Here is a 14,692-nt window from a genome sequence, read left to right as displayed (position 1 = left end):
CAACCTTGCTCAACTCAGAGCATGTAGAGAAAATATAGAACCAGTGCCAGACAGGAAAGAGGCTGCTGGCAGCCAGGGGGACACAGGCACCAGGTGGAAGGATCCTTGTCTCAGTACACCTATAAACCCATCATGGCCCACTGGCTGAAGAGCTCCAATTAAAGAGCCAGGAAGGGAAACGGAGGCCCTGCACTGTACAGAGTGAGGTACCACAGGATGGAAGGAGGCACAGGGATGGAGGCCCAGCCTGAGCCAGACAAGGTGCATGCCCTCAGGTGTGGGTAGCACCTAAACAGGCTGGGTGAGCCCCCGGGGACTGGAAGGGCCCAGGATGGAGGCACAAGATGACCCCAGGGCCCTTCTGGCTCTGTGATTCCAGAGATGGAATAGTGGGAGATGGTGGAAAGGGGCAGTAGGCGTGGAACCCGTGCTTTCTAAAGCCACTCTGATAGGGTCCTGGGAGGAGCCCAGACCACAGAAGCCCAGCCCTCCTTTCCAGAGTTCCCCTTCCACAGAGTCCCTGCCAGAGGGCCCACTACAGAGTCCAGGAAGGTGGGCTCTCACCTCCCCACAACCAACCTGGGCAGAGGGTGGGTGTTTGACGACAGAGACACCTGTAATTAGGAACCCTCTCCCCAGCCCCCATTTCCAGTGGCTGCTGAGTTTCTCTAGCCTTTACATATCCACTCAACCATGGGTCCCAAGGTTCCATAGTAGATGCCAAAGTTCAGCCTTGGCATCTTGGCCATAGAGGGAAGGAGAGAGGGAAGGCAGGGAATCTATGGCCTTGGAAGGAGGCAGGAATATCCCTCCCCACCTTTTCCCATTACAACTTTCCCTCAGGCGTTCCCTAGCACAGCTGGAAAGAGAGCTGCTCTGTCCAGGTAGCTTCAGAAAACAATGTAGCCCCCTCCCCACTCCTAGAAGGACCCTCCACACCTCCCTCTCTCTCCCCAGGGAGAAATCTTCAAACCCTCTTCCCTTCTTCCTTATCCTCAAGGGGCTCCATGGGCCTTGGGCCTCCTACTGTCCACCCTCACACATGCCCTAGGACATCACCATCACCAGCCCAGCCAACCCTGAGTTGGCTGAACAGATATCTGGACCCAGAACTAGCTCTAGCCACCCCGTCCCTTGCCTGTGACCCCGATCTCTGCCAAACACGCCACTGCAAAGGCTCCAGCCCGAGGAGTTCGGCTGCCCCGCCTCCCAGTGCAATCCAAAGGCTGTATTTTCCAGAGTTGCAGTGGTACGGGTTTGGCAGAGAACGGGGCGGGGAGGGCACACTGAGGGCAAGGGAGGGCTAAGAAGAGGGCTTTTTAAAATTTTTCAAGAAGAAGGTTTTTTTTAATGGGATTCTCTGGCCTGGCCTTGAAAACCCCAATCTAGACTGGTAAATGCAGTCACCATCACCCTCCTCTGGCTCACAGTATCCACCTTTCATCCCTCTCCCATTTTACTATCTCCTTCTTGCTACCTTTTGCTCATCAGCAAATTTTTGCTGAGAGGTAACCTCTACCAGTTTATGGCCAATGCTGTCTCTTCCCTGAAGTTGGGAGAGATCCCTCTCCTTGCTCTCACGAGCCTCAGAAAAGTCATTCCTACAATCTAACTTCATTCCTTTGGTTCTCCCCAAGATTACTGACTCTCAGATATTTTGTTCTTTTCTTTCTAGCACTTATCATGATTGTAAATAATTACAGTTCTGTGCTTCTATTTAATGCCTGGCTCCCCTATGAGACTGAAGCTTCATGAGGGCGGGAACCACATCTGTATCCTTCACCACTCTATCCCGTGTAAGGAGGGGTTTGGGAAATGTCTGTTGAAAGGAAGAAAGGACTGTTTCATCGCTGTGACCCTGTGAGAAGTCCTTCTTCTGGTCTAACTTCTGTTGCAGGACCAGCTCCTCCCACTCTATCCTCTGTGGAGACAGAACTCTTCCTCTCCCAGCTGCGCCGGCAGCTTGTCTGTTTGGACGCCACCTACCCTCCAACTACCCCTGCTACTCCAGTCCTCAACCCTCCCTACCCTCAGGTTGGTTGGTACAGAGGGTGAGACTCTAAAGTCTTCTAAGGAGCAGCCCTGAGTACATGGAGATGGAGAAGACTGGGTTGCTTAGGCAACTGTCACCTGGCAACCAGCTCCCTGGCTGATCTCCTACACCACCACCCCCACCCCCGCCTCATGCTGGGGGAGCTGGGATTTTAGAGGGATCAGGGCTGAGAAGACAGGGAAGCCACAGAGACCCACTGAGCATCCTCTGATAGAGCAAAGTCAGGGTTAAAAAGACCAGGCCTCATCTATACCCAGTAGCCCAAAGCACTTTTTATGATTCCATGTTCCCATGGCGCCTTCCCCATTGCCACTCCTACCCCTGTGCCAACACTGCCAGAGGAGGAGATGCCCCTACCTTGGGCAGTCCTTCCTCCTATCTAACCAGGAGCCTTCCTACAAAGCAGGCTCAGTCTGTACTCATCTCTTTCCCCTTCTGCTATCCATTCTACACTGTTGCAGTCTTGGAAAGCTTGGGGGCAAGAACTCAGCCCTTACTTTGGAAAAAGGGGTGGCTGGGGCCTGGGTGGGCACAATGAACCCTAAACTGACCCTATCCAAGGTATGGAGGCCTATCTTGTCCAAGCTTCCCTCCTATCCAATTAGGGAGATTTTAATGAACACCTGGACCTCCTTAATTAGCTCTCTTCCTAATTACCTAACCAACTGCCAGGAGCCAGAGGCCTGGGCACCTGTTATCCAGATGTGAGCCTTTTCCTCTTCGCCTGGGCCGGCCCCATTCCTCTTCCCCTTTCCAGCCTGCTCCTCCTCTAGGAGGCCCTCCCAGATGACCGGGCTTTTGGCTGCTTCTCCTGGAGGCCAAAGGCTTGGGAGGCCTTAGGGCTGCCACGGAGACGGGGTTATCCAGGATGGCCTTCCTGCTCTGATGGCCCCAGGGCCCACCCAATCCTGACCTCAGGCCACAGCTGTGACTCCTTGGGCTGGCAGCATCTCTGTCACCAAAAGTACCCCCTCGAAGACTCCAGCTGCTTCTGATTCTGATTCACCTACTCGGAGTAGTGCTGGCAGGACAGGATTGGGCAGGGTGGACCTCCTGGGGAGTAAGTGGGAGCAGACAGAGATAGGGCCTCCCCCAACAGAGACAGAAGGAGCAAAAAAGGAGGAGGATGGCAGCTGGGCTGAGTCCCAGGGAGGGAGGCGCAGACCCACCGTCTGTGGAGAAGGGTGGCTGCAGAGAAGCCTTTGCAAATGAGACAGGACACAGGGCAGGAGGCTCATCTGACAACACTCTTGACAAGGAGTAGAGGCTGAGTGAGGGGACCAGAAACGGTGGGGGTTCCAGAAGGACCCGACGGACAACCGGTTTCCTCAGCTGGGCTACAGACCCAATAGGAACGTGTGGGTTGTACTGACATGCAAATAAGGTGCAAATAATATATAAAATGTACCCTAAAGGGGATCTTGGTTTGGAGGGGGCATGGGAGAAGTAACAGGCTCCTGCCTCCCCCAATGTAACACCACTTGGTACCTGAGCAATATTCAAACCATTCTCGGGTTTCAGAATGATGCTATCTCAGTTCCTGTGTGAGGGTGGCCTGGGGCCAGCGGGAGGAGTTGGGGCGAGCGGTCAGGGCAGCCTCCTGAAGCTGCAGTTGCAGCAGGGCTGCCCTTCCTGGGGGAGCTGCAGGAGAAGTGCCTTCCAGTGGCTAGCCTCCACCTCCTCTCTCCTGCTGTTGTCAGGGGACTACCTACCTCCCCTTCTCCCCTGCACCCTTCCACCCATATCCATCCTCTGTCCCAGTGGCCCAGAGGTTCAGAGGAACTGCAGAGCATCTGCTTTCAGCGCAGCCATACCAGTGCAAGTCAAAATGGAGCAGCTGCCCAGAGAGGCTGAGTGAGCAGCCCCCGTCACAAAGCATCGGGCTTCAAACCCTGCTCTTCCACATAGTGAGAAACTCTCATTAAGCAGGCCCTTCATCCCTTCCTCCCAGGCTGCTCAGGGCTGTGGACTGGAGGGGAAGGCAGGAGGTGCTGGAGACAGCTGTCATCCCTCCTCCCGCCCCTTCCCTGTAGCTGGGCTGCAGGGCATGAAATAAGCAGCAGGCGCTGGGGGAGGGGGTGACAATCCAATCCACCTGTCACCCCCACAGTCAGGCGGCCTCAAACAGCCTGCTCACTAACGAGGGAGGAGACGTGGGTGAGGCAGACACAGAGGGGGGTGGCAGAGGGGGACAGACACACAGACACAGGAAAAGAGACAGAGAAAAAGTGGCAGAGAGTCCAAGAGGAAGGCAGAGTGAGGGGCAGAGGCAGACAAGGAGAGGGCCAGAGGAGAGAGGGAGAGGCAGGATACTAGACAGAGACAGAGATTGAGAGAGAAGCACGTAGAGAACGAGAAACTGCTTGCACGACGCTGATGCTAGGCCGAGCACGTGGGCGAAACTCAACAGGACTCCAACCCTGTCCTCTGAAATCCTGCAGTCCTGCCAAGAGACAGACAAGGGAAGGGCAGGACCCACCTAGGGCAGGGCAGGGAGAGGCAAGGAGGCCCTCAGGGGCCAGGACTGAGCCCAGACCTGGCCGGGGATGGAGCATCTTGGCTCTTGAGGCTCTGGCTAGGTCCAGGCTCCAGGGCAAGCAGGCCCTGAGAGTGGGCAGAGGTGGGCACAAGGCCCAGCAGCCCTCTCAACGCCCTGGGTACTGCCTCCATTCCTGCCTCACCCCAGGGCTCACAAACCTTCCAAGCCACTCTCTCTGAACCGCAGCCCTCTACGCAGACACATGCTGAGGAGCTCTGGAAGATGGGTGGGAAGGTAAACTCAGTGACCACCAAGAGATGGGGCCCAGGCAAGAGAGCCCTGGGGTTCACAGCCTCTGGGATCTACACAGAAAGCCCTTCCTTCACAAACACTGTACTAGCCCCGAAGTGGGGGGCATCACCCTCCCCTCGAAGTCTGGGCAAAGGCAGTGCTGGGGTCTTACGCTGCCCCTCTCCCCCACCGCCCACAGTCCAATTCTCACACACACACCCCCCCCCACCGCCTGCTCCCCACCCACTGCTCCCTGGCTCCTCCCTGTTCTCCACTCTCTCTGCCCCCTCTCTGCTCCCCCTCCCACAAGGCTGCCTCTTTTCATTCGCCCTGAAGTTCTTCTAGGGTCTGCTCTCAAAGGCACAGGCTGGTCCCCATCCCCATCCTCCTCCTCCCTTCAAAGTTCTGTTTGGCAGGCTCACTCCCCAAACCCCTGGTTCCCACCATCCTCCCCTCCCTCGGGGACTCCCCTCCCCCAGCCCAACAGCCTCAGGGTTGGGCAGGGGCTATTTTTAGTCTGGGCACTGAGCTAATTTTAACTCACCGACAAGGGACCTGGGGGCGGACTGTTGGGCTGTGGGGAGGGAGAGAGGGCCAGTCCAAGAAAGCTGGACCTGGGGTGGGGGTGGCCTCAGGTCCCAGGCACCCTAAGAACACAAGCAGAGGTCGGCACTGAAGCCTTCGCTTAAGGGGCTTAAGGGACAGGAATCGACTTGCCAAGCGGAGCACCCAGTGTGGAGAGCAGGGCTAGGAGCCCTCCCTCCAGTTTCCGCTGGACAACTCTCCCGTGCCCCACCCTAGGCTTTCCGCCCTCTTCTTGGCAAATCTCCTGGGATGGGGCCAGCCTGTTCTCTGCCCAGGAGATGCCTCTCCAGTGAGGGTCTGTCTCCCGAGCCGCCTCCACTGCTTCCCCACCCCGGCTTGTCCTTCCTGTAGTCTAGCTCTCATCCTTCCTGTAGCATCACTGAGGCTGTATGGCCCCCTACAGAGGCAGCAGCCACCCCCCCACCCCCGACCTCCAGCACTTCCCACCCCAGCTCTGGCCTTGCCCTGGTGGCCTCTAGGCTGGCTCCTAGGAACCACCCTGCACCCACAAGTTCCCAGAGCCACTCCGCTGACCTCAGGAAGAATCTGGGGTAACAGGAGACTGAGTCCTAGTAGAAAAGGGGTAGGTGAGGTAGGGTAATGAACAGCCCAGGGAAATACGGGGACTATGGGTAGGGATTCTGGATGCCTGGGTTCTAGTACCTGCCCTGGCCCTAACTCACTGTGTGAACTTGAATAAGGCACTGCCCCCACCAGAGTTCACCCCACTGGCCAGTACAATGGGTAGGTGGAGTGGACTAGGTACCCAAGTGCCCTTCCAGCCCAGACATTCTGTTCCTATGCTCTTTATAGAGGCTCAAAAGGAAGGGAGGTCAGGACTGTGTGATTCCACGGAGAGATAATAGAAGAGTTGGTCCAGTTAGGTCCCCTGTCCTCCAGCTTAGGAGGGGAGGGCAATGTGGAGGTCAGAAGAGTGGAGGAACAGGCCTGATGAAGACGGAGGTGCTTTCGGAACGATAACCTCCACAACAGATGGCCAAGGGTTGACAGAGGCTCATGGTCAGCCAGGGCAGGTGCCAGGCAGGGCGCACAGGCCCTGGCAGCAGAGATTCTGCCAAGCCAATCCCCTCACACACCTGGAATGCCTATCAGACCCAGGGCTTGGGATCCTGCTTCTGGTTAGAGTAGTGACTGGCCCAAGGTCACTGTCATGGTCATTAGTGGGGCCAGCTCTGGAACCTGAGCCTGAGTCTTGCCTCATGCTCCACCCAGCAGGCCAATCAGTAATGACTCACTACTGCTCATTTGCATGGGGATTTGCATAGTGTCTCTGACCTTATTCCCTCAAGTTCTACTTCCCATTCTAGGACCTGGGACACCCCCACCCAGCATCCCTAGGTAGTTAGGGACCCCAAGTGGAGTTCTTGGCACCTCAGGTCTCCAGTCTCATCCTTCTTCTGCAGAAAACATTTCTGAATTGATCTAGTGGTACTGTCTAGAGCTCTCAATCCAACTGGGTCCTCCACTCTTGTCCAGGTCCCCTGTCCAGGAAGGGATTTGAGGGGAGGAGGTGTAATTATGAGGAACAAGGAAGCACAGCAGCTAGAGGAATTTGGTAAGATTCATGGGGTAAAGTGTGATGGCTCCAAAACTGCCTGGGGGTTCCTCAGGAGAAAAACCCTATCCCCCTCTTTAGTGCCAAGGCTGGGGCAGCAGTAGGACATGAGCGGACTGTCCTTACTTCCACCTCTATCCCCACTTCTAAATTCCACTCCCCAAAGTGCAAAACGAGAGGAAATAGCCTAGTACAGCAGGTGAGATAGATGTAAGACTACAGAGAGGACTTCCCAGGCTGAGTCTTTGAACTCAAAGTAGTCTCTGGGGCTAAAATTTGCTTTGTTAGAAGTTACCTGACTAAGCATGGGCAGCTGGTAACACTTGGGAGGGCATGGCGGCCCCAGCATTGTAGTCCAACTAGTGGGAGCTAGAAGACAGCCAATTCTCTGCCTACCTTGAAGAGGTCAAATGACCTGTTTGTCCAGTTATAATACCTATGCTTCTAGCTGTACCCTCTGAAACAATGAAGCCAAGCAGGCAGTGGTCTCCTATCCTGGGAAGTCCTTCCTGCTATCTAACCACCATTCCTCCCACTGCAGTCAACCCTCCCCCTGCAACCTAAGCCCATTCCACTCATCTAGATGAGAGTGGCGGGCAGGGGCCCCTGGCCATCCGAAGCCTCTGCTGAGGAGAGGTGGGGCGGTTGGGACGGTTAGTGGGTCACCTTCCACCTCCCCACCCAACTTCCCTCTGGGGTCTCAGGAGACAGAAGTGAAAGTGGCAGCTGGGGCCTTGGGGGCGGGTCAGCTTGAGAGCCGTTGGGGTGAGCATAATGCCACCAGTGCTGGGTCTGGGCTGCCTGCCATTGCAGCAGGCGGGCTGGTGGTTGGATCAGGAGAGGGACTGCCCATGGAAACGAGGGCTTGGGAAAACTATGGAGCATGGGCCCCTGGCCGAAGGAAGAACAAGCTGAAGAGGAAAGAGGGGAGAAAAACAGGCAGCAGACAGTCTCAGAAGGGCACTGTATTCCAGGGCAGTGGTCTGTCCCCTTGTTTAAAGCAGCAAGGTCCTTTTTTCCTATCCAGAGAACAGGGGCAAGGCTGCTTTAGCTGAAGCAGATGAAGGGGGTCCAGGTCCTGATTGCTGGATCGTGAGAGCAAGGAGAGAAGGGAGGAGGCCTGAGACCTGGGCCCTCAGACTGGACAGCACCAATTCTGATGGAAGGGAAGGTGGAGGATGAGAATGTGAAGTGTTCACCTACAATTGCAGACAGCACTGCCCCCCCACAAAGAGGCCAATCCAATCACCGAAAGCAAATCCTCCTAGAGACATCGTGACCTCGGGAAGCCACCGGGGATTTAAAGGGGCTGCTCAGGGTGGCAGCTGGATCTCCTTCTGACTCGAAGGACAGTCCTCTAAGCCCCTGGCAAGGGAGGGCCGGCAGTGCGGCTACGTGGGCCTGCTGAGGCGGCCAGCCAGGCAGCTCTTATAGGATTAGCTTGCTGCTTTCAGGAAAGGTGCCAGGTGAGGCTAAGATGCCCAGCCAGATGGAGCTGCCCCGACCCCGCCACACTAGCAGGCAGCACGGGGGGTGGGGGTGGGGGGGAGTACCTACACACACCTAGGCAAATACTTGCCCCCAGACTTGATCCATGCCCCTCACCAATATCCAGTTTCTCACCCTTTCAAGAAGATATTGTGCAAAGACCCCTCTGATTTCTGACAGCTAGGATCCCTATGTACTCAGCATTCTCTGCCATTCCTATGATCAGGATTTATCCTTCCTCTGAGTGGGAAGTCCTGCCTATTGTCTACTCTCAATCCCTCTGCTACATTTTATAAGCGGGGCCCCACCCCAGGGAGCAGGTGAGGAGGCCAAGGGGTTCCTCATCTCTGCTCCCTGTCAGCTCCCCACCCTCTGGGCTGACAGGTGGGGGAGACAAGAGGGAACAGCTGGGCCAGGACACCTGTCCCCACCCAGTCAGCCTGGGCCCCACAGGCCTGCCATGGGGTATGCACAGGGGAGTCAGCAGAGAGGCAGGCAGCTGTGGGGGATGGAGAAAAGGGGCTCAGAGGTCAAAGAGAGATGTGCCTGGGGAGGCCTGAGGCAACCGTTTCAAGATCAGCCCTTCCTCCTGGTCTACCCCCAACCATTAACATGCATGCTTTAAAGATTTGAGGTCACCTGCTCCATCCACTCGATCCAAATGGAGTGGGAAGACTCCACAAAGACACCAACCCTCCTCTCCCCATCCACACCCACTCCCGCCCGTATGTCTTCCCTTGAGATTTGAGGATGAGCTCTCTCTTATTCCTTGTTCTCCCAACCCTCAATCCCAAGTATTTGCTGGCAAGGGTGGGGGAAGGGAGATCATGAGAGATAAGTAAGCACGCAGCCAGAGGGATCTGGTAAGACTCTGGGGTGAAATGTGGAGCGGGCAGGTTCTGAGACAAGGAGGCAGCTGGTTGGGGAGGGCAGAGCTGGGCTCAGCTCCCCAAGCCCGTCCCAGGGTCCTCTCAGGGCCTCCTAAGTCCCCCTCACATCAAGTCCCTACCCAGGACACTGTGTGCCTCCACCCCACCTTCTGGACCGCTGCCTTAGCAGGCAAGTCCAGGGCCAGGTTGCAGCTGATGTCTGGAAGAAAGGATGCAGCCACTTTCCAAGCACCCACTCTGTGTTGAGTACCACACGTTTTCCCATGGAACCTCCTTCCTCTTCCAGGGGAGGTATCTCTGTTTCACAGAAATGGAAACCAACTCACAATGTGCAGGGACATGCCCAAGGTCACCAGGAATAAGTGGCAGAGGAGGGCTGACTGCTGAGCACAGCGCTTCCCCGCACAACTTGGACAGAGAGCAGGAAGGTTCTCCCTCCCAGGAGTAACAGCACATTCCTTCCAGGGCAGATTCCCTAATATCTGGGCCTGGGAGGCTCAAGTCAGCCATGCCTCTTGCCTTTGCACAAGCCCAGGACTCTTGTGGCTCAAGTCTTTCCTGATCTAGTCTCTCTCCTCATCCACCTCATATGGTAGCTTTAGGGGGTACTAACTGGCACCCAGGAAGGGTCTCTGAGTGTCACCTGTTCCTGCCTACGTACCCCTGCTTTGGGGGCTTCCTCCCATGGCACTCAATCAGAAGACAATACCTTCTCAGGGAACCAAAGCATGTCCCCCTGTCCCCCCCCATCTTGCCACCAGACCCTAATCCTCTGCACTCCTGCCAGGGAATCCTACTGGGTTCGTTCTTCCCTTCAATGTATCCTCCTCCTCTTCCCAAGTCTCCCTGGGCCTCCTTTTCCACTGCCCCTCCTACAGGGCAGGATCCTTCCCTTAACCTTAGACAAAAGCCCTGAACACCTCCTAACTGGGAAAGCTTGAGCAAGTCACTTAAATCTCTGACTCAGTCTCCTCAATTACAAAAAAACAATGTGGAGAAAAATAAATGAGTGTTCCTATGTTTCCATGCCCAGCACGGAGCTTGGCACACAGGGACACAACAAATGGAAGTTTCCTTTCTCCAATACCCAGGGATCTCAAAAGTTTTAGTTTTTGGTCTCCAAAGGATATTGGAAAATAGGATGAGTGGGGTACTGCCCTTGGGTGAAAGTGCTCATGACCAGGGGGCAAAAAAAGTTCCTTCTCTATATGCTTCCCTGGTCTCTCCAACTCCTAGGGGAGTGGCCAGAGCACCCAGCCAGAGGCACCAAGCCAAGGTCAGTGAGCAGGCCTAGAGCCTGGAGCCTCCTGGGAGGGTGAGTTTAAATGAGTATATATGGTCCCACCTGGGTGAGGCCAGCAACGGGCCAGAGCTCCATACAAGTCCTTCCTTTCCCAGCCTACAACAGAGGGGAGAGAGATCAGACAATAGGCACAACTGCCACCCCTCAACCCCAGGCTATCAAGGTCCTGTGCAGAGTCAGTGACTGCATCCCCCTGTCTCCACACCAGGCAGGACCAGCCAGAGAAGCATGGCTAGGCTCCCAGGAAGGAGAGGTTGTGGCTACAGCCTCAAGAAAAGGAAAAATCAGATGCAAAGGGTCTTGGGGATTACCCAGGCCAGGAGTTGGCCCCAAAATGCTTGAGGGCTCAGATGTAACCTTGATACCTCAGAATGGCCTTGCTTATCTGGGTGAGTGGGGAGGGCAAAAGAGACCAGTGACAAACCACCAAAACACCCAGGTGCTCTGCTCACCACAAGGCTAGGTGAAACTCCTGTACATCTGGAAAGCAGACTTACCCAAGGACATGTGGTTCGAGTGAGGGGCCGAGGCAGGCTGAGCCAGGGGCACAGAGAGGGATAAATGGTGGCGGGGGTGGAGTGCTGCAAGGGGCAGTGAGGGAAGTCAGCCAGGGCTCCCCAACTCACACGCCATGCTCTAGGTCTAAACTCAATCCCTCTTTTGCTCGAGTCAACACTCCTCTCTTCAGAGTTGTGCATGCCTCTGCCTTCTTGCCTCCAGTCCCCTCACCCTGTCCCCAGTCTCCAATCTTTTATCTTTGCCTTTTGCTACCCCCACCCCCTACAGGGTGCAGCTGCTCCATGGGTGTCTACACACTCGTGTGTATGTGCTGCACACCTCCATGCGTGTGTGCCACTAAACGCTGTGGACCTGCCAGGTGCATCAGGGCATGCCAGTCTGCACAAGACCCTCACCCCGCCCCCTTCAGGGGAAAGGAGTCCAAAGGCTAGCCATCCCACAGCTCTCAGGACAAACTCTCCTCAGGATACTTTCAGTCCCAGGAAGAAGAGAAAATAAATATTACAGGAGCCAAACAGCACCATCCCCACTAGGCCAAAGTTCAAGGCCTTTCAGCAGAGCCACCAAGAGCCACTGGCGAAGAAAGTATTTTGAGATCCCATCCTTCCCAAGCCAAGTTAGAGCTCTCTCTCTCTCTCCCATCTACCTCCACTGATAAGTTCTTCCTTAAGTCTAAGCTCCATTCTGCCTGCTGCAGTTGTGGACAGACAGGGGGACATCAACCACAGAAAGGTGTGCAGCTCCCAGAACAGAACTACTAGTACCTAACACCTCCCCCTCACCCCATGAGTAAGTCACCAAACTGGGACAGAAGGACAGACGGTTGGCCAGACTCTGGCCCCATGACTGGCTCATAAAAGTCACCAGAGATTACAGTGATGCTGAGGCTATGCTGGCCCTGCCACCATCTCCTCCTTCCCTCTAAAAGGGAGATAACTGCCTCAAACCAGTTGGCCTCAGAGAGCCTGGAGAGTCCCAGCTATGATCGCATGGGGTGGGGAGAACCCACCACCACAGTGCCACAAGACCCATAGTCTGACCCTTGAGGATGGATTCTAGGCCCGTGTCTGATCCTCTTACCCACTTCCAGGACCCAGCCGAACACCAACTATGACTTGTTCCCAAGAGGTCGAGGCCTCTATTACACATCCCCCACTGACTCCCCTTCTCCAGTAAGGCCACCACCCTCTGGACTAGAGGGGCAGAGAAGCAGGGAGCCTGGTTTTAAATACAACTAGGGAAACGCTGGACCCACCCATTTGTTCCATTTGACTCCTCTTGCCCCCACAGAGGTACAGAAGTGGGTGGCAAAGTGTCCAACACAGGGCCCTCCCATACCAGGCCAGGGTAAGCATTGAGATTCTGGACCAAAGCCAACTGGGGAGGGCAAGGGGCCCAGCTGGCCAGAAGAAGAAGATTGACAGGATGAGCAGAGGGGCAGGCTTCTCTGGGAGCACAAGGCCCAGGGATACCCACAGCAGAGAGACCTTCCCAGGGCAGGGTCGGGGAGGAGGGTGGGAGAGGCTAGGTCACAATCAATGAGGGCCTAAACCCAAGGTGTCCTCTTTCCTGTCCCCCTCAGAGGCCAGGAGGCCTCTCCCAGCTTCCTTGCTACTGGTCCTCCAGCTCCAACCTGGGGAGTCTACCCTCTGCCTTCTCCCCTCATCACACCTCCCAGGAAAGACCCAGGAAAGATTAAAAAAAAAAAAAAAAAATCTTCTGGCGAGATTATGTAACAGCAGCCAGAAAGAGTATCATATCTCCGAACCTATGAGAAGAACCAGGAGCCAAGAGGGGCAGAGCTGGGAAGCCCAGGCTCCTCCAGTCCAGGGATAGCAGGTACAGAGTGGTGTAGACAACGGGCAGTCCCCGCCACCCTCTCATGTCCTCCACTACTCTATTCCAGGCACTGGGCCCAGCAGACAGAAGGTCTAGCCCAACCTCTCATGCCCATCCCCCAACACAAGGGTCCTGCTTCTCCACTTGGACCAGGGCCTCCAAGGGGAAGGACTGTGTCTTCTTTCCTATGGTCTCTCTCTGTTATGAAGCCATGCCTGAAAGAGTGGTGGTTGGACTAAAGCTCTGACACAGATTTGCTGTGTGACCTCAGATTAAAAAAAACAACCTCTCTGGCCTCTAAAGGTATGTAAGTGAAAGCTCCCCCTTCTCCCAGAGAAACCAGAGATGCTGCCCTTTACAAATGCACACGCATATACATACATATACACACAAATACACTAACACACACAGGCTGTGTTGGGGGAGGGGTGGCAGGGAAGTTACAACAAAGAGAATACGATCACTGAGACCCAAGGGTCCAAATGTCTGCTGGGGAAAGTGGAGAAATAGCTACACATAAGCTCTTGTGAACCCCCAATCACTCCATATAAACGGGTCTTCAGCCACCCTCACACTGATCCCACCCCACCCCCATCTCCTGCCCAACACACTGGGAAACCACAGGAAGGAAATTCATTCCCAGGCAGGCCGTGGGAGCTAGGACAGCCAGGCTAAGTCCTGGGGCGGGTGTGACCCAGCGGCCACAGGCGGGTAGACATCTGTGAACACTGACATGTGCCTTTTTCAGTGCTCTCCTTGACTACTAAGACTTCTCTGTTGGGGGTTTGGAGGGGAGCGGGAGGTGGACAGCTCCCTGACTTCAAAATACCCAACGTTCTGCTGGCCAGGGCTCCCCTGCTATCTCGAGGCCAGAGCAGCCCAAGGTCACTGCCCCAGATGGTAAACTTCCCATAGTCCAGGCTGGCCCCTGAATTGCCTAGGAGACCCACTGAGGGGATGGGGGCAGCAGAGGGCCACTCCCCCAAACCAAAGAAACCAGGCCTACAAGGAGACCTCAAAAGGGGGCTGAGCACTGAGAAGGGGGACACAGGATCCACCCACTGTACCCTCCCCCAACCCATCAACAATGCGCTGCTTAAGAGAAGGCAGAGAGAGTCCCCCACTCAAAGGACAAACCTGGGATAACCGAGTCAGTGGTTCCAAGGGTGCCCACACTCAGGAGCCCTCCTTTCATTGGGGAGAGACCTCAGGAGACCACTGAGAGGTGAGCTTCAATCACTAGGGGAAGGGAGGCCCTGTAAGACCAAACCTGCTAGGAAAGGGGCTAGCACTGGGGCGAGAGACTAGATGCATCTTAGCCTCCTTGGCCCTCCCTCCCCAAAAGCCCCCCAACACTCACTAGACCCCCACTCCCAGCCCAATTCAGCCAGCCATAGGTGGAGAGAGGGACTGGAGAACTCTTGCCCAGATGTTGAACAGCTGCAAACTTCTGGCCGGGGGTTCTCCAGCTGGGGCTGCTGACAAACCAGATCAGGGGTCTCGGGAGCGGGCTAGGAGGTCCCAAGGAAGGGTCCTGCGTGCCCACCTCCGTGGTGACTCCGCGTCCCAGCTCCACAGGCGCCGGGCAAACCCGGGCCCCGGACACACACACACTCACACACCCCAACCCACCACCCTGGTGTCATCTGAACAACATCCCCCCCCCCCC

The sequence above is a fragment of the Lipotes vexillifer genome, unplaced genomic scaffold (assembly GCF_000442215.2).
Source record: "Lipotes vexillifer unplaced genomic scaffold, Lipotes_vexillifer_v1.1 scaffold238, whole genome shotgun sequence".
NCBI lineage: Eukaryota > Metazoa > Chordata > Mammalia > Artiodactyla > Lipotidae > Lipotes > Lipotes vexillifer.
Note: the sequence above shows the minus strand (reverse complement) of the source record.